Source organism: Amblyraja radiata, chromosome 28 (genome assembly GCF_010909765.2).
Source record: "Amblyraja radiata isolate CabotCenter1 chromosome 28, sAmbRad1.1.pri, whole genome shotgun sequence".
NCBI classification, from domain to species: Eukaryota; Metazoa; Chordata; class Chondrichthyes; order Rajiformes; family Rajidae; genus Amblyraja; species Amblyraja radiata.
Genome location: NC_045983.1, coordinates 21,794,036 through 21,814,934, shown reverse-complemented (window position 1 = coordinate 21,814,934; position 20,899 = coordinate 21,794,036).

The following is a 20,899-nucleotide window of genomic DNA, read 5'->3' as shown; positions in this document are numbered from 1 at the left end:
CCTATTTTCTATGTTTCTATGTTTCTATTTATGATAGATTTTTTAGTTAATAAATGAGATCCAATTATGAGTTTCTATTTTTCCATAATTTATTTAAACTACAGCTTACTACCGGTTAGTCCTGGGGCCCAAACAATGTTGTTGGCATGTCAACAAAAGTCTCATGTGCTCACCTGGCTCAAACACTGTATTATAACCATCTGCTTCTTGTTTGTGGTGCTGAATGCTTTGCTCAATAAATAACCCAATGCTTGCCAAATTTACAATGGCACAAGGATGCACTGGTTTCTTTAATAATGTCAAGGCTTCCTTATCTCAGTCTAAAGATATAAACTTCATTGCTTTTCCATTAGAACCATCACATCTGTTATTATCATGGAATATTGATTTCAAGAGAAAAATAAAGGTAATAATCCACTCTCTGAAACCGGTGATACCGATCTAATCCATTATAACCCCAGTCCCTATTTTGTAATGCGTTTTGCTTTCAGTTTCCCCAATCAAAGAAGCAATCTATTGGAGCAATAAACAAAGAGTTCCAAGCATTCATTTGGTATATTTTAAATTTATAATGTTATTTTTGTGGAATGTAATCGAGTGAATATAATCACCAGATTCCAATATTGAAATGAGCTCTACAATTGGTCCCTTGGATAATTTGCCCTTGTGCAATTTACTGACATGCAGAAACTCTGCTCTTTACATTTGCCAAGGGGTTTCTGATATCTGCCAACCTCATCTGAAAGTGCATACTTTATCCTTTATGCTTATTTCAATCAAAAATACTATTGTGCTAATGTTATCTCTTAGTGCTGAATGTTCCAAGTCTTGCAGCGTTCTGTTAACTATTGTGCGTTAATTTTTGTTCAAAAATGTTGATTTGCGCTTATTGTTAGAGCTAGCCCTGCAACATCTAGAAAGGATGATGTAGTCACTAAGATATTTGGGAAGTGATTTCACACATGGATGAAGATTCTCAAGATGGAGTGGCAGTTTTCTTCATCAACACTATCTTTGTCAACAGCACAATCTATATTTTGGGTTGTCACTTCTTCTTTTCTGCTGAAAATGCCAAGTCAAGGAGATTTCCTGGCCAGTATAGCTATTTTTCACTTTTGTGCTTTCATAGATTTTAAACAAACAAATTCATTTCCCGTTTCACTTGACAATCCACACATCTACTTTTATTCCTAGGTCTCTAAGGCCAGTAGCAACTACCCTTTGCAGCGTACCCCAAGATCTCTCATCTAACACGACTCACATTACACTGGGATGAGCGGCTGCATGCAGTGCCATCTAGCAAGCAGATTCCTGTTATTTTGGCACAATCTCAATCATAGCATGTGTTGCAGAATTGGATGAGAGAGAGTAATGAGGAGATATAATAATAGAAGTAAACAAATACCAACAAAATAAAATAATCAAAATCAAAGAATTATTCAGTGCTAAAAGGGGCCACTTAGCCCATCCTGGCACTTTGTAGAGCAATTGGATCAGTCCAACCAATGTCCTCATCCTTCCACATAGGCCTACATTTGAAATATACCTTGAAATATCAATTCCAATCCCTTTGAAAATCAAAATTGAATCACTCTCAGAAGGTAATTTTCATGCTGTTATCATTCACTGTGTCATGAAACATCACCCCTGGATTTTTGCTCATCACTTTATATCTGTATCTTCTGCTCCTCAGATCCCTTCACTGGGATGTGAAAGAAAACCAGACGAACTAGTGAAAACACAGAGGAAGAACGGGCAAACTCTACGCCATGAGCACTCGATGAAAAGAACAAAGTTGGGTTGCTGGAGCAACGAGGCAGCAGTACTGATTATTGTGTGTCTAAGCTGCCCTTTCATCCCATTGCTTGCTGGGAATGGTGGAAAACAACATGTCCTGAGTGAATGAAGAACTATATCAATGATTGATACATGGAAACCATGTGTAATACATCCACATATGATGATAACACAAAGCTGTGTTCCAAATAGGATAATAAGGAAAATGCAGAGGAGCGTCAGGTCAGGTCGAGGCCCCCCCCCCCCTCCCCCCCCATTTGGTCATTAGGGTGTTTTTTAAATTGTGAGAGAGTAAAAGATGATGATAGGCAGGGATCCAAAGGCCTCGTACAAGTATTACTGAATGGTCCTACGAGGAGAGAAATTGGGCAGGACCTATTTCTCTAAAATCTAGAAACATTATCTCCTCATCATAGCCCACAATTCCACAATCTTACAAACATTATTCCATCTCTTTAAATACCTCCAGTGATCCAACCTCCACAACACTCTGGTGTAGAGAATTCCAGAGAATCACCACTCAGCAAGAAGAATATTTGTTAGGATTAACTAAATTGTCCAGCAGTGGTATCCATCAAAAGTTTTTTCTTTCAACCAGAACAGAGCCAAAAATTAGAAGTCATGATTAAAACCTTCTCCACTTTTACGTTCTTGTTAATTTCTCTTCTTCTGCAGAGATTTGCTGCAGTGAAATTACAAAGGATTCTCCTTCAGTATCTAATCCATGCAACACATCCCAAGATGGCTTCAGACAATGAACAATTCACATGAATGATCAAGAATGTGACTATTAAAGATGTACATATAAATGATACATCCTTCACCGTTGCAACCAGCAGAAGGAACGGTCATACAATGTGTGCCTGAGACTGTCATTAAGTGATTGCAGCTAATTTGCATCTGTCAACCTACAACATCCCATTTGTGCAAGGTAATCTGTATCTTCGAAGCCCGAGGTCATATTGGCAATCTATTTCCACAGATTAAAGGTCACTTTGATTATTTGCCCTGCCAATAATATCAACTGTATTTCACATAATTGAAATTTATCACTTTACAAATGTGTTCTGATGTTTCATGTTTATAATCATATTGGTGTTCTGAGGGAAATGGATAACCATGTCAGGTTTAATGATTTTACCACTGACTCCCACACAGAGTACAGGCTGGCCAGGTCCTGCTGTTGTTTATTAATGGTTTCAATCAGCTCCAAAAACTGAAGCAAATTTGGGACTCTGTGCTGGTACCATGAAACATTGAAATCTTGATAGGTTTCAAACGGCTGAAATGTCAGTTTGGTCCAAGTCTGGGACCCAGACCATTGGTTGAGTTTTGGATTGGAGGCCTCAGAAATGTTTAATACTTCTTGGATGTCTCCGAACATTAAAAATATGTATGTTATTATAATCTATATCAGCAAGTGAAGCTCCGTTGCCCCTGGAAGTCAGGGCAGCAGAGATCCCCATTCACATGCACGTCCCATTCTCCATGTAAAAAAATCTCGTAAATCTCTAAAATGCTCTCCCTTAAAGTTATCCCTCTAAATATGTAATTTCCACCCTATCATATCCACCCATCTACGCCCCTCATAATTTCATATATTTTAACGGGTCTGCCAACTCAGCCTACAACGCCTCCGAAAAAAATACCAGGCTACATCCTGGTGAACCTTTTCTGAATCCTCTCGAAAGACTCCACATCCTTCCTGAAATACAGGGACTGGACAATTCTCCAAATGAGGTCCAACCAAAATTTATATGGCTGCAACAAGATTTCCCAACTTTTATACTTGGCAAGCATGCCCTAAATCTTAGCCTGAAAAAGAAGGTCCCAACCCAAAAACATTGCGTATTCATGTCCTCCAAAGATGCTGCCTGACCCATTGAGTTATCCAGCACTTTTTGTCTTTTTTTCTTTACCACCCTATCTTCTTATGTTGCACCTACAGGGAACCAAAGAGCTGCTGATTACAAGTATCACAACTGATACAGTGATGGTGCCTTGTATTTAGTGAATTTGGATATACAAACGTTGGATAGGAGTGATGATTGATAAAAGATTTTTGTGAGATAATTATTAGAGGTGTATGAGTGGAGTTTCCTGGGTTGCTGATGGATCAAATTTGTTGATGTGTTCAGAATGCAAGTGCGAAGTCATTAATCTTTCTGCATTTTGACTAACCTGCAGGGACATCACTCCAGTCCTTCCCATCCTGGGAACTTTCTCTGAGAACTGATCTGTCTTGAACATTGAGGGCTTGAGAAAATGCAAGACCTCTCGTCTGGTATACGCTTAGATTTAAAAGTAGAATCTGAGATGCGGATTGCTTGTTCTTATGTCCCCCTGCCCCGATTTGCTTTGAGTGCTCAGCAAGGTGTACAGTGACATCCAACAGTATTTGGAAGCAGGAAATATTCCACTTTAAAAAGTAGAGTCATAGCTTCAATCAACACTGGTTCCTTTGCTCTTTATTGTGCACCAGTGTGAATAAAGCATGATTGGTGCTGTCTGCACGCACAAGGGGCGTGTACAAATCCTTTTTGAGAAAAGGTCTGCATCAAGCTGTTGTGGATCTTGCGACTATCACTGTCACTTAGCACACGGTTAGAGTGCAAATGCATTTCTATCACACCATCTTCAAAACAGCACTACAACTCAGCAGATTGTATTAAGTACAGAAACTGAGCAAATACATCAACACTCAGCCTCAGAGACCAGGACACTGGGCCCAATACATGACTGTACCAAGTTGAAGGGTCTCGACCAGAAACGTCACCCATGGATAGGCTGGGTGAGTGGGCAAATGCACGGCAGATGCAGTATAATGTAAATAAATGAGAGGTTATCCACTTTGGTGGCAAGAACAGGAAAGTAGACTATTTGAATGGTGGCCGATTAGGAAAAGGGGAGATGTAACGAGACCTGTGTGTCATGGTACACCAGTCATTGAAAGTAGGCATGCAGGTGCAGTAGGCAGTGAAGAAAGCGAATGGTATGTTAGCATTTATAGCAAAATGATTTGAGTATAGGAGCAGGGAGGTTCTACTGCAGTTGTCCAGGGCCTTGGTGAGACCACACCTGGGGTATTGCGTACAGTTTTGGTCTCCTAATCTGAGGAAAGACATTCTTGCCATAGAGGGAGTACAGAGAAGGTTCACCAGACTGATTCCTGGGATGTCAGGAATTTCATATGAAGAAAGACTGGATAGACTCGGCTTGTACTCACTAGAATTTAGAAGATTGAGGGGGGATCTTATAGAAACTTACAAAATTCTAAAGGGGTTGGACAGGCTAGATGCAGGAAGATTGTTCCCGATGTTGGGGAAGTCCAGAACAAGGGGTCACAGTTTAAGGATAAGGGGGGAAGTCTTTTATGACAGAGATGAGAATATTTTTTTTCATATAGAGAGTGGTGAATCTGTGGAATTCTCTGCCACAGAAGGTAGTTGAGGCTAGTTCATTGGCTATATTTAAGAGGGAGTTAGATGTGGCCCTTGTGGCTAAAAGGATCAAGGGTATGGAGAGAAGGCAGGTACAGGATACAGAGTTGGATGATCAGCCATGATCATATTGAAAGGGCCGAATGGCCTACTCCTGCACCTATTTTCTATGTTTCTTTCTCTCCAGAGGTGCTGCCTGTCCCGCTGAGTTACTCCAGATTTTTGTGTCTATCAAGTTAGTTGATGTCAGGTGTGGAAAAACCAGCACCCTAGTAAATGATGGCAGTACTGACGATTTATAGGTGAATAGGACTATCACTCCCTTTACTGTTCAGTTACCTTGTGGATTGGTGGTCGTGCAGAAAGGGATTAAACGTGTGATGTTCACCACATTCAAATGGCTGGCATTCATCAATTAGATTTATACTTGAAAAATATTCAAGCCAGCATTGGATGTGACTCTCAATAGGGATCAGTATCGTTTCCAAGTCCAAGCAGGAGTTGGAAGAGTGAGGAGAAGGTGACATTTGAGAAAAAAATCATTTTGACTATTTTCTCCTGAAGATCAAGTATTAGCAGAGAGAACATTTTCATAATATTAATAAACAAATGTTTAATATAATGTTGTTCCTCTGTGTGGTGACAACCTGGTCGTTGATGTTTTGTTAAAATACAAAATAAAATGATTTTAGAGCTAATGTTGCTAGATTATTGTTCTCCGTTGACATGACACGGAGGCTCATTGTCATGTTGACAGAATATTTTTTTTAACTTTTATATTCCACTCAGTAAATCACTCCAGAGACTCGAGGCTGATATTTCAGTGCAGTGTTGAGGGATTGCTGCATGGCTGCTCAAATCAGATGACCTGGTCATTTGTTTCAATGCTGTTGGAGCTTCCGTTGCACATACATGTCGCACTGTTTCCAACATTACAATACTGGTTACCACTGAATCATTTTTGGATGGCCTAAAGCACTCTGGAATATCATGTGGCTGCTATATTTGACAGGGAGTAGCACCAAGGTGCAGTGGTAAAATTGAAGCCAGTGGATTTCAAAACGGAAACACTCCAGCGGTTCGAGTTTTACCTCACGCAAATGGAAATGGACGTGGTTTTTCACGTCAATCGTCCCATACCCAAAACATCACTGCTGGAGTTTCTCAGGGCAATATCCTAAACCCAAACACCATCTACTGCTTTATCAGTTCATCATTCCATTAAAAGGTCAGGTTCAAGTTCAAGTTCACGTTTATTGTCACTTAACCAACCAACGTACAGTGAAATTAGTTACCATACAGCCATACTAAGTGAAAAGCAACAATACACACCGCCACATAATAAACATCCACCACAGTGGAATCCACATTCCTCATTGTGATGGAAGGCAATAAAGTTCAGTCATCTTCCTCCTCTGTTCACCCACGATCGGCGCCTTTGAACCCTCCCCACTTGCTGCTACCAACAGTCCGATGTTCAAGCCCTCTCGTCGGGATGATCGAAACTGCGGCATCGGGATGGATCGGAACACTCCGCGGCATGGAGCTCCTGAGTCGTCTTCTTCTTACTGGAGACTGCGGCTTCACGGTGTTAAAGTTCACAGGCGGCAACCGCTGTTGGAGCTCCGCGGGCGACCCTCGGCAAAAGATCGCAGCTCCCGATGTTAAGGTCCGCGCTGCGCCTGCGGCTTGAAGCTCCAGGCCAGTCTCCAGGAAAGGCGGCACCATTCCATGTTGCAGGCCGCAGGGTGGGGGGGGGGGGGGGAAACGGAGATGCAACATGGAGAAAGGTTGCAGCTCCGTCGAGGTAAGTGACTGAAAAAGGTTTCCCCCGATTTCCCCCCCCCCCCCCCCCCCCCCCCACATAAAACAAACCAAGAAACACTAAATCATACATTTAAAACATATTTAAAATAATAAAAACAGAGAGGGGACTGATAGACTGTTGGCGAAAATGATCACAGATGTTTGCATGATGTTCAATTGTATTCACAGCTCCTCAGCCATTGTGTGCATGCACCGAGACCTGGACATACAAGACCTACCTGTAGACTCAGGCACGGACTGAAAATCACCAAATTTATTTTGTGCCACAAATACCATGCAATGACCATCTAGGAGAGAATCCAATTACTTACATTGATATTCATTGGCATGACCTTCACTGAGCTTCCTCTCATCAATTACCCAGAAAAACTCAGTGAGATAAACCATATAGATACATTGAGTACAAAAGCAAGCCAGAGTCTGGGTATGCTGCAAACAATCACGTCCTGACATCGTAAAGCTTTCCCACTTCTTCTTCTTCTTGCGTATGGCGTGCACAGCCTAAAGTTGTAGGGCAACTTGTTCTATTTGATCTTATTTGATTGTGCACGCCAGGTTGGTTGCATTCGTTGAAACAATGCGGACCACGTGAAGGTTGCAATCTCCCACCCCAAGCTTTCCCACTATTTACAAGGCATGTTAGGAATGTGATGGAACACTCTTGCTGACACGAGTGCAGCTCTAATAACACTCAGGAAGAGTTTTAACACCATCAGGATATTGCAACTGTGTGGCTAGCACCCCATCAACTATCCACCACCCTCCCTAAACTTGATTTCCCCCCCATCACTGCTACTCAGTGTACCATCTACAAAGTGCACTCACTTACTCACCATCCACTCCAACAGCAAGTTCCAAAAACATGACCAATGCTACCAAGGACAAAGACAGCAAGTACATTAGAAGGTACACAAAATTGCTGGGGAAACTCAGCGGGTGCAGCAGCATCTATGGAGCGAAGGAAATAGGCGACGTTTCGGGCCGAAACCCTTCTTCAGACTGATGGGGGGTGGGGGGGGGGGAGAAAGAAGGAAAAGGGGAGGAGGAGGAGGAGCCCGCAGGCGGATGGGAGGGTGGGAGGAGACAGCTAGAGGGTTAAGGAAGGGGAGGAGACAGCAAGGGCTAGCAATTCAGACTGATGGGGGGTGGGGGTAAGTACATTAGAACACCACTTTCTGCAGGATCCCCTCAAATTGTGAATCATCCTGACTTGGAATCACCATTCCTTTATCAATGCTAGGACCAAATCCTGGATCCTTCAACCCTTCAAGTGACACAGTGGGAGCACTTTTGCCAGAAGGACAGCAACTGTTGAAGAAGTGGCTTTTTAGCATCTTCTCGTGTAATTGACTGTTGGTCTTGCCAAACAATGGATGTAATACTGCTAAATATTAGATACAGCAGGCTAGACAACATGGCTAGGCTAAAGAACAGGCTAGATGAGAAGACTAGGCTAAACAGCAGGCTGGATGAGATGGCATCAAAGGAGCCTCAACCTCTGTTTAAGGCCTTCATCAGTGTGCAACATCTGCTCTGGTAATGGAGGAGCCTTGCATAAGTGGCATCAAACCATATTTTGCACATTGCCACTGCATATGGCCAACTGCACATACACTTCATATACATAGAAGACCCACGTTTCCAGATGTACTAACAGCTCATTAAATGGACAATTTATTTTTGATAAATTCAATCTTGTAGTGCACAAAACTGTTAAATATCACGATAGAAATACAATAGCTCAGGAATTCAATCTTATGATCTCTAATCACCTTAAAGGCTGTTAATAAATCGGCATATTCAAGGTAAACTTCATTAAAACAACCTGGCATCTTTATATAACTATCAGATGGTTTCATTCTAATGAATGTGCTGTGCCCACTTCAAAGGCAATGTATCATTCCGACATTACAGAATTGACTATACTTCAAAAGTTCGTAAAGTTATAAAGCTAAAATGTGTTTTTTTATATTCATATCACACATAAAAATAGTTCACCTTAACTAAATCGCACTAATGATAATTTCTAGGTGTAATGGCACTCAAGGAGAATGAGTTCAGGCATTTCTGTGCACTGTTCAACGTTTTCATTGCATCAGACACATATCTTTACCTGTCGCAGACCAGACATTTCCTCCCTTGCCTGGTGGGAGTCGATCTTTTGAAGAATAAAGATCATAGGATGCAGACAGATGAAGTGTACTGCATGAGGGTTTAGGGTCAATGTGTTCCCAGAAGAGCGAAAAGTGGGGACAGCAAGCCAAGAAATACTGGCGGTCAAAGGATTTCAAAGATTGGATAAAGCAAATAAGGAACCGAAACAGAACAGGTTCCATGCAGCCCGAGGACGAAACTGAGGCTATTTTTCCTTCATTTACTTATAAAATCTGTTTGGATCTTTCTTAACATTCTCTGCCAAAGCTACCCCATATATTGACCTCCTGATTTTCCTCTTCAGTATACTCCAGCACCCCCTATAATCTTCCAGGGATTCACTTGATCCCAGCTGCTTGTACCTAACCCATGCCTCGTTTTTTTTCTGATGAGACCCTCAATATCTCATCATCCAGAATCCTGCCACCATTGCCTTTCATTCTAACAGAGACAAATGAACCGCGAACTTTCACTATCTCACTTTACAAATCCTCTCCATGTTCTGGATGTACTTTTTCCTGCAAGCACCCTATTCCAAAAAACATTTGCAAGCTTCGGCTGTCTAATACCATCAACATTTGTCATGTATTAATTTAGAACTTCAAATTGTAGAGCAGTTCTGTCCTTTTCTATAACTATTTAAAAACTAATAGAGCCAGTAAGAAAAGTCAGGGGGTCAGGCTTAAAATAACAGGTCAACGTTTCGAGGCTCAGATGAGCAGAAGGTGGTGAAGCTTCGAAACCCTCTCCCCTTTGAGGGCTGTGAATATACATAACGCTCAGATATTTGGGCATCAATGGATTTGACCTTGTGCAGGAAATTAGCACCAAGGTAAAAAATTGGCTTTGACCTTATTGAATGGTGGACCAGTCACAAGGAGCCTAACATTACTTCTGTTTCTATACCTTATGGAACATGTTGTATTTGACTTTGACAACAAAATATGAATAGGTAACATGGAAGTAACCTTGGCATTGGACTCAAACACAACATAGAAACATAGAAATATAGAAAATAGGTGCAGGAGTAGGCCATTCGGCCCTTCGAGCCTGCACCGCCATTCAATATGATCATGGCTGATCATCCAACTCAGTATCCTGTACCTGCCTTCTCTCCATACCCCCTGATCCCTTTAGCCACAAGGGCCACATCTAACTCACTCTTAAATATAGCCAATGAACTGGCCTCAACAAGGACACACCCAACACAAGGGCTCTCCAAACATACAGACCTTATGCTAACTTAGGAGAACTGTCTTACAGACATGTCGAGGTCAATTACCATTTTCATACCAATATAATGAAAGTGTTACAATAACAACTCAGATTTCTCCACTGGGGAAAGCCCATTCTCACTGGCAGTATCGATCCACTTGATGCTGGGCTTTTACGATGTACAGTCAGAAGGAAGTAGCAATTTTGGTGATGGCAATATTGACTCTGAACCCCTTGATGTCTCCTGCCGTTATATCAAACTAAACCTCCTACTGAGCTCATGGAGTATCAGCATCATTACAACTCAGGAGGGGCTTATTCAACACATCAAGACAATGTTAGCTCTCTGGAAGAATTGTCTAATTACTCCCATTCCCCTTATCTTTCCTTGCAGTATTGCAGTTTTATACTCCCTGAAGTATCTATTGTAGCTTTACAAGCGATGAATGAATCTACTTTCAGGCACTGAATAGGGGATCATTTTTACTGGAGCTTTTATCAAACATTTTAAATCTATGTTATCCTGTTCTTAGCCTTGCCGCCAATGGGAACAGTATATTTAGACTAATATGTTAAACATTTCCATCAAATCACATTTTAAACCCCTTCTGCCAGCTGCAGAACAGTGCCAGTTTCTGATTCTCTCATCCATCTACAGAATTAAAGTACCTCATTCTCAGAATATTCTACTCATTATTTATCTAAAACCATTCCAGGGCATTCACCCAAGGATGAACACCAAGGGTGCAGAATGCACTCCCTGTAGGGTTTCAAATGTTCACTATCAGGAGGAGTGTCGTCACCACTAAGAACTGGAGCAGTTTAAAAACTCCACTCAGCACTACATTTTCAAGGCAATTAAGGATAGGCAATAAATGTTGATCTTGCCAGCATGTTTATAACCTAAGAATGAATTAATAAAAAAATCTAATGAAACAGGAAAGCAAATGGCTGCTTTATCGGTTTTATTGTCAGTAAGTGTGTAGCAGTTACTGAGCAGGATTTGTACTCATAATCTTCAATCTCACATAAATCACATACTTTTAGAAGTAAATGCAAAAGTAATAAGGATTTTGCTTTGCAGTCAGCAATAATATATTTTAGACGCATATAGTGACAATTCTACAGCAGGCCTGAGTCGAGGTGATTGGATAATTACCTTGTTCATCAATCTTACTGGCTACATTGCTGTAAGGGGCTGTGATTGATTTGTGCATTTCACCTGTGTATATTTCAATAGGAAGCCAAGGTCAGAAGTGTGGAAATTGTAAGTAATAAAAAAAGATTCATTTTAAAATGCAGTAACATTTTTCATTTTGAGCTTAAACTATCTTTAACCTTGATCACTGGCATCCCTTACATGTCAACCATCAGAGTTTTGCAATTAATTACATGATCAACCAGAACCGTTAATCTGCTAGTTACTGTTTATGGAGACTGGGTCTATAAAACTACTGCTTTCCTGCTCAGACATACAGCGAGTATGTGCATTTGTATAGAAAAGCACATGTTTTAAGGCAGAGATAGATACATTCTTGATTAGTCTCAAGGGTTATGGGGAGAAGGCAGGAGAATGGGGTTAGGAGGGAGAGATAGATCAGTCATGATTGAATGGCAGAGTAGGCTTGATGGGCCGAATGGCCAAATTCTCCTCCTATCACTTGTGACCATATGACCTTGTGTTGCAGTTTGGTGAAATGTAGGAAATGGGTAAGTGGTGCAAGGAGATTCTCTGCTGACATTTTAATGAAAATGCAGATTTTAATTCAAGATATGTGCCAGAACAGCAACACAGACTTAGAATTTGTGAATGGAGTCGAGAAACAAAACCTCAAGAAGGTGATTTGCTGGTGAATGTTGCAGTTTGTTGTTCTCTGGTTTAAACCAGTTTACTCCACACTAAAATCCAGTGCAAAATGCAACTAAAATTGAAACCTTAAAACCAGGTTATTCCAAGGAATTACTATTCCTTAGACTAAATGTATAATTCAAAGTTCTAAGTAATTTGGTGAAAACTTGAATTACTAATTAAATTTACGATGAACAAAACAGAAAGTGAGATTGACGTGTTTTTGTTTTGTTCTAGCAGCAGTCTCACACCTTGGGTTAAATACTGATGTGAACAGTGGAGTTAAATAAGATTCACTGTTGATTTCTAAAATAAAGCGATTAAGAAGAAATGGTTGAGTAGGCAGTCCCAGCCTATGGTCTCTGAAACTCAAAAGAACAAGGGATAAACTTGTTGAAACATGCTGAGAGGATATTACCCCATGGGGGAATCTATAACTAGGAGACATAGTTTCTGAATAAGGTGTTATTCATTAAAATGGAGATGAAGAAGGAGTTTTTTTTTCTTAGTAGATCATTTGATCTGGAACATTAAGGATATTTATGGTCTCTGGATGAAATGGGATTTGATGGTTTGGGATTGGGCAAGAATGTGGATTTTGAAGCCAAGATTCAATCAGTAACAATGGTGTGGCAAAGTTGAGTCCACATCGCTCTACTGCTATTCTGTGTGATCTTTCATGTGCATGCTTCATAGTTGCAGTAACTGTCCTCCATTTACTGCACTCTTCTGGAGAAATTGCCCTGTTTTCATTTGTGAACAGTTGCTGTGGTTTCTCTTTGCTCTGTCCTTTTAATTGGTGAATTAAAGTGGTATTTATTGAGAATAAAATTCTACAGTATGTCTGGCTTCACCTACTCACTGGCTCATGCAGTGTGGTCAATAAGTATTATTTATGCGACATGTCTTGGATAATGTTTTTAAGTTATAATAAGAACCTTTATTGGACCTTGTTATTCTTTAAATATGCCAGGAAGTTATTGAGGATTTCAAACAAGTTTTAGTAATGTGTTTCCTGAGATTTTTTATAAACGTATTTTCTTTTAAATGCGTTGACAATTTTTGTACTAAATAAACATAAATATTGATGTCTTTGCTGATTCTATCACCTGCTCCTGGTGTGATAATTCACATGTAAAATTTAAAATGATATTTCACAACGGTAAATTATCTATCATTTATCCATCAGTACCACTGCATGCTGTGCTCCAAAACTTTAAACCCAATATTAGGTCCTTATCTGCTCTCACAGCCGTTTAGAATATCACATCAAACGCACTTTTTATTTATTTTATTCTCCTTTGCAAATAGGGTGTAGATCTTGGTCTTTTAGCGCTCTGTGCCATATACAAATTTTTGTCATAAGGTAACAAACTAGTAGCTTATTTCTCTCGGCATTGTATACTTAGAATAACGGACCTCTGCCATGGTATTGAATCTGGCTCCATATTTTGTCAAAAGAAAATTTTAGATTGTTACGTGAAAATGAAACTTTGAATGGGATGGTGGGATAAGCTCCATGTTATTATATAGTGGAATGAGGGATCAATAGCCCAGCCCAGAATCATGATTTTTTTTATGACTACCAGTAATGTTTCAAATCAATAGCTAGGAAGTTTGCAAGGATTATGAAAAGCCCCTTGCACGGCTCTCATTCACAGATATGTGTGCAATCTAGTAGACCTTCTCAGCCATCTTCTTAATTCCCTGCCTACCCCCACCTCTCCGAATAACGGGAGCAGGAATTCATGGATGTGTTTGCTATTAAGAATGGGTCTATTAGTCATCAGTCTATTATGTATAAGAAGGAACTGCAGATGCTGGTTTAAACCAAAGATTGGCACAAAAAGGCTGGAGTAACTCAGCGGGACAGGCAGCATCTCAGGAGAGGAATGGGTGACATTTTGGGTCGAGACCCTTCTTCAGACTATTATGTCTACTATCAGTCTATTATGTCTACTGCTCTCTTTTTTTTCCACCATTACACCAGACCAAATTGTTAACACTTCTCCGAAACCCTGGTCTCAAGCCCTCACTTCCCCTACATGTACCCTTTTTGTCCCCTTGACCCTATTCCTTGGACTGAACGGTCAATGTGATGAATCGCATTCATCTGTGAAGATTTTTGCAGTCCTGCGATCTGTAAATACTGCCTCGCACATCACACAGGTGACTGGTTGGATGTTGGCAGAACTTAAACTGACTTCTTTGACTTTCACTCTTTGATGCTCAAAATCATGAACTGCACATCATAGACTATGCTACCAGAGATTCTATCCTTTGTGGCTGTTTATAAAAAACAGATTAGCTTCAGAGCGTTCCTGCTCCTTTTCAGACCTCCCTTGAAGTATTCTTCTCGTTAGAGTACATATAATGGTAGAATCTTTGGAATGCACACATACTGCTGGTGTTCACTGTGACCATCGCCATATAGCTGCAGTGAAATAAGCATCACTTTAATGCCTATGCATTTCAAGAATAGCATATTGGGAATCCAGTACATATACAGGGTAAATACTGATTCTCAAAGGCAGTTCATCTGAAAGCTGTCAGTTTAGAAGTGTGGCAGTGAAAGACATTCAAATCTCTATACAGTACAGAGTGGCACAGTATAAGTGGCACGGTGGCGCAGCGATAGAGTTGCTGCCTTACAGCACCAGTGACTGGTTCGATCCCGACTACGGGTGATGTCTGTACAGAGTTTATATGTTCACCCCATAAATGCATGGGTTTTCTCCGGTTTCCTCTCACACTCCAAAGACGTATAGGTTTAGGTTTGCAGGAGGTTAATTGACTTTGGTTAAATTGTAAATTGTCCCTAGTGTGTAGGATAGTGCTAGTGTACAGGGATCACTGATCAGTGCAGACTCAGTGGGACAAAGGGCCTGTTTCCGTGCTATATCTCTAAACTAAACTAAAGAGTACAGACACTGCACAGCCTTGTTGACAGCTACCTTTGCCTCTGGAATCGTCACTTGCTGGTTCAACATCTGAAAGTCACACTTAGTTTGGAACAAGTTGCATTAATATCAGTATAAATGATAATCAAACAGATAGGATGCAGCATAAGGAGCAGAACCTGGCTCTGCTTGCATTTGTAGTCATGTCTCTTAAATGCAGGTGGAACATACAACTGAGATGAACCTGATTAAAGTGTCATATCACTTTTACTCAAAGTTAATGGCAACCTGAGCAACAATCAAAGCAGTTCTGATAGTTTATATATATTGGCAGGCCATATTGTTCACATGCCCCAATCTAGGCTTCTGAAACAGACATACTCTTCTGGTATCTGTCATGTGAAGAGATTACCAAGCAGACAAAGAGATTAAATGATGTGCTTAAAGCTTCCTCGAAGAAATGGAACATCTCCACTGACTCGGGGACACCCCTTGCCCTTGACTGCTGCAAATGGATTAAGCATCCAGAATGGCATTTGGACAGGAAAATCCATGCATAAATGGCAGAAGGAGCATGCTACCTCAATCTCCCCACCTGACTGTCCAGTCAGACACCTCATGCCCATCTCTAGAAAGTCCCAAAGTGACCATGGAACCCACAAAACTGAACTGGAAGCACACTGATGGACTATGTAAAAGGAGAAAGGGTAACAACGTACTAATATAGCACAGTCAAGTCCCAGATCTATAACCATCCAACTGTCTATTAACCAGTTTTCCTTACTTGCCCTATGCTCGGTAATATTGTTAACAATCCTCTCTCCTTGTGTACGTACCATTCACCTCTTTTTTTAAATATGTTGTTATAAATGCTCTTCTCAAATAAATGCCCTGAGCAGATCATTTCAACCTCCATCTCCCATTCCTCACAAACTCCTTGAATTAACTTTAGCCTCCCAAAACAATCTTGTTTGAACCACCCAATGGAGGTTACTGGCCATTAAAGTGAACAAAGTCAATTGGGGTTCCGATGTTAATTTATCCTAACGTGCCCTCCTTGATCTGCTTCACTAGTTGACTAGTTCTTCTACGCAGACGTTATATGTTGTAAGTGACCACTTGAGGTAAAGAAAACATACACACAGAAATCCCAGTGCATCTAAGGATGACTTCCACTTTAATTTTCTTCTTTGCTGTTTCCTTCAGTTAGAAAGCCATTAAATCTGACTTTTCTTCTTGGCATCATTTTCAATGCATGTTCATCACTCTTCTGATACAAATACATCGATAGATGCTCCTGAACACATCATCAGTGATGTAACCTGGGGTCATTGGGTGTTTCGGGTCTTTCAACATCAGACACCCTCACCCAGGCGACCCAGCCGTGCTTGATCAGACCACGACTTGTGTTCAGGTAGCATTCGCTCCTCCCCATGGATCTCCTCTCCTGATCCAGAGCCATCTCGAGGCCTTCTCCGCTGCCTCTGTGGTGTTCTTGATGGCCTTTCTCCTCGCCACTCCGTTTATGCCCAGTGCACTAAAGCCATGTGTCACAAACATTATGGTGCCCTGAAATGGGGGACTATGTATAAACACAGCTGTAATTTCTACATCAGGGTTCGGCAACCTACGGCCCGGATCCCTAAATGTTGTCAGTCTTTCTCGGCATACTTTAGATGCACTTCCATTGCGTTAACATCAGTAAGGCCAGGGTGTAACATGGTTCATGGCAATTTTTGGAGTACAGGAATGACCTCCACACTGTCCTCCTTCATGGTGGACCACATGGGGGAATTACCTTGATTGAAACTAGGACAGAAAATTGGCATTGATCAGCTGTGGTCATATTGAATGGTGGAACATGCTTGAGGAACACACTCACCCACTCCTGCCCTTATTTATGTACTTCCCTAGCTTATGTGCCCACCTTGGCCTGCAAGGGGAAAGGAAGAATACCACCATTCCCTTTCCTGTGGTCTGCCCTGAGCCATGCCTCAAGCTACATGTTTTACATTTTTCAGCACAATCTCAGTATTGTGGCTGTTTTACTTAAATGTTAGGTCCTGTCAGGCAGTTTGACTGAATTATATTTACCAACCTACACACAAAATGATCCCATGGTACACAAGGTAAAACCATCTGAATATTGCATCTTTTAGACTGTACCTACATTTACCAACTGCTCTCAGCATCAAACTTGAAGGTGCTTGGTTAAGACATTCCTTCGCTATTTTCGAGTGCTCTCTAGATATTTCTTCCATGTCGCAGCACCGCTAAACCACCAGCATCTCAAATATGTGCTGCTAGCGTCAAAGTGGTCATCTTTTGCGCAAGGCAGTTTCTCTATTTTGCGCCTCTCCCTGAACTTCAGCGTTGACTGTCAGGAACATCTCCACTGGTTTCATGTACAGAGTAAATCAGGAGACATCTCTTACTGGAGGTCACCAACATATACACAATGTTGACAGCCATTATTACTGCTTTACCTGGAGAATACTGATCAAATACTCCCTCATGCAGCAACATCCCAAAGTGGAGAGCAAGTTTGTTCTTCATTGGCTCCTGTATTATTTTTACAAGCCTGACCATCTTGTGGTGTCCTCCCACAGTGGGCTGCAGGTTGAGCTGAATATATTCAATGCATCCAGACCACTTCTGGTAAATTCAGGCCAGGCAAATTCAAATAGTCCTATACAGAAATTTGGCTCCCCAATTTCCTTTTGCGCAGATCAATTTTATTTGGTACTGTATTTCACTTGAACCTTGTACATTTAATTTTCAGAGAGAACTTCTCTTCTGTCAGGCATGGACACTCAAGTCCTGCATGACATTGCTGCACAAGGACAAATTCCATTATGGTATAGCTTGAAGTACCTGCTTGTGTGCTTGTTTCTTTTCTGCCCCCCTCCCCTTTATCCATATGCGATCCCTACTTAAGTGCATTCCACCTTTATTGTTCGTCACTATTGAAGATGGTGCCACACAAGGAATGGAAGTTGACAGACTGCTGAAACTTATGCAACGCTCTGTTTTGCTTTGGATTTTTAACACCTGCAGCTTGGATGCTATTAAATAAGCCAAGGTGACATAAGCTGATATGAGAGTGCTAAGCACTGAAATGGTAATGTCTCAGAAGTTTTCATGATTATTCAGAAAATGCAGCATTTCAATCATGTTTGTTTCACTTGAGTAACAGAAAAAACTTTAATCTACTCAACTGGTTTCCCTCATGTTCTAGATAATGCAGTCTGTCTGTGTGAAAAGATGTAAGGAAATAATTTATTTTTCTTGCCAATTTATTCCCCTCATGAAAGCAATGTTTTTTTTGTGGTTCCACGGTTTCCTGTTTTTTTTCCCCCCATTGTGGCAAACAGTCAACTTTATACAGAGATATTAATTCTTTCAAAACCTTGTGGAGCCATTTTCCTTGGTTTCTTGGAGCTGACCTGTCTCAAACTTTTTTTTAGAAATTTTGCATATGTGATTTGCCATCTGAATGGACATTTGCGTAGATGAAAGTGGTTGAATTCCCCACAGGACCAGTTTTGTGCACTGTCAGCAGGATGATTATGAACAGGAATGTCATCTGATTTTTTTCAACTGGACTATCTCAACTGTTTTCTTTTCAAAGACTGGGAACTGAACCTGCAAATTTGCAGCTTATAGTGCAAATTTACAGCTAATACTTATTAATCCCAGTAAACCAATGTTTCACCAGTCTCTCTGGTGAAACACTATCCTCGGTGCATTTTCTTCTATTGATTAATTTAGTTAAATATAAAAGAAAGTGTGCACTGATAATATGGATAGGAGCATAAATCACTGAGACAGAATGAAGCTTCCCTAGGCTTCCACTGTCTAAGAATTTGAAAGTTGTAAAGTGAAAATGTTATTATCAGAATCTTATTATCAAAAATAATTATGAATATTATTTGTCTCATTTTTCTATTTTGGATATTTATTTAAACAACTTTATTTATAAAATAAAGTTCTGCTTTTGTCCATCTGCTGCTCAAATGCCCACACAGACCTTTGTTTCTTGCTACTGCTGCATTCCTTTGTGTTATTTTCCAGAAGCTTCATCCAACTTGTAGATTAACTTCCACACATTCCTCTCCTTAGTCAGTTGTGTGTTATTTGGCATATATACTCTTGCTTGAATAATTCCTCGGGGGAAATAATCTCATCTTTGTTTACAATTTTCTACTTTGCTTTAACTTTCCTTACCTCAGTAATCTCCTCTGACCTTACAATCAACAAATTTATGTATTTCTGCAACCTTACCCTTTCCAGCGGCCTTTATTTTAGTCATTTTACATTTTGTGGTTATGCCTTCAACTGCCAAGACACAATGTTCTGTAAATTATTTCCTAAATTTCTGCCTCTGTCTCTTGCTCCTTATAACTGTATTTAAGAAAGTATTTTTGCTGTTGAATAAAATGTTCTGGGACATTTTACTGTATGAAAGATGTCATCTAAATTGGAGCTATTATTAAACAATGGAAGTAATATCAGTTAACTTTAAGGTGTGCTCTGAGGGAAAAGAAGTTCCCCATTCGGGAGAATGCAAGACATAGATTGAGCTAATCATACATTCGAATATTTCTGCCCCGTGGTTCTTCAAATTGCATTGTGACCCATTTTGTGATGCACTTTAAAGCTTCAAAGCTTTACCAAGCCACAGCTATTCACAGTTCCTTCCCTGCTCCAACCAGTCCCAACAGGAGGTTTACTTCTATCTTGAGATCTTTCTAAAGGCAGAAGAGCAACCCCATACCTCTTCTACCATCAGGCTGGAATAGGAGAAAGAAAGGCACTTATGTTCACCAGGGGGCAGAGGATGGGGGAAAGATGTAAAGGCATAGAGCAGCTAATGCTGTTGATTATTTCAGTTGTAATAAAAGAATGTTCATTTTATTTTCTGCTCAATTATTCATTTAGTGTGTTGGGAATTATAGTGTCTAATAGAACAACTGGGAGGCCTGGTCCCCCAATGCAATATTCCACCACTCACTCATAGCCCCCACAGGAGACCTGGTCCCCCAACACAAGCTGTTCCCCCAACGCAATATTCCAGCACTCACCCATAGCCCCCACCTGCACAGGGGCGGCTCATTTCCCCTTATTCACCCTTTAAAAAAATACTTGCTGCCAGGAATGTTAAAATAAAATGCATCCTCCCTCATTAAACTTTAAAAAAAATCCTTGCTGCCAGGAATTTAAAAAAAAAAAGGGTTTGCAACATTGTGGCTTGCAATTGCACTTGCGAGGGCTGGCAGGACTCAGTGTCCAGGGATTGTAACATTGTAACCTGGGACAGCTACAATCTCATTGTGAAGTCATAGCTGCAGAGGAAAGATTTTTGTCTCAAATTGGGATTGGTTTAAGTAAAATATGCAAATAACATGTAAAATATAACATCAATCTGAACGAAACTTGATACACCACACCACAGGACAATTGTGAGTAAGGTGGTACAAAAATCGTAGCACCATCATGCATCATTTTGGCGTAGTTCCAGGATCACAATACACACAGACAGGCAGGCACACACACACACACATGCACGCACGCACGCACGCACGTGATGAGAGTTTCAGTAATATATACACCAACTGGGACCCGTTGGGTCCCTGTCACACAGGAGGCCTGGTCCCCCAACGCAAGCTGTTTCCCCAATGGAATATTCCAGCACTCACCCATAGCCCCCAACTACA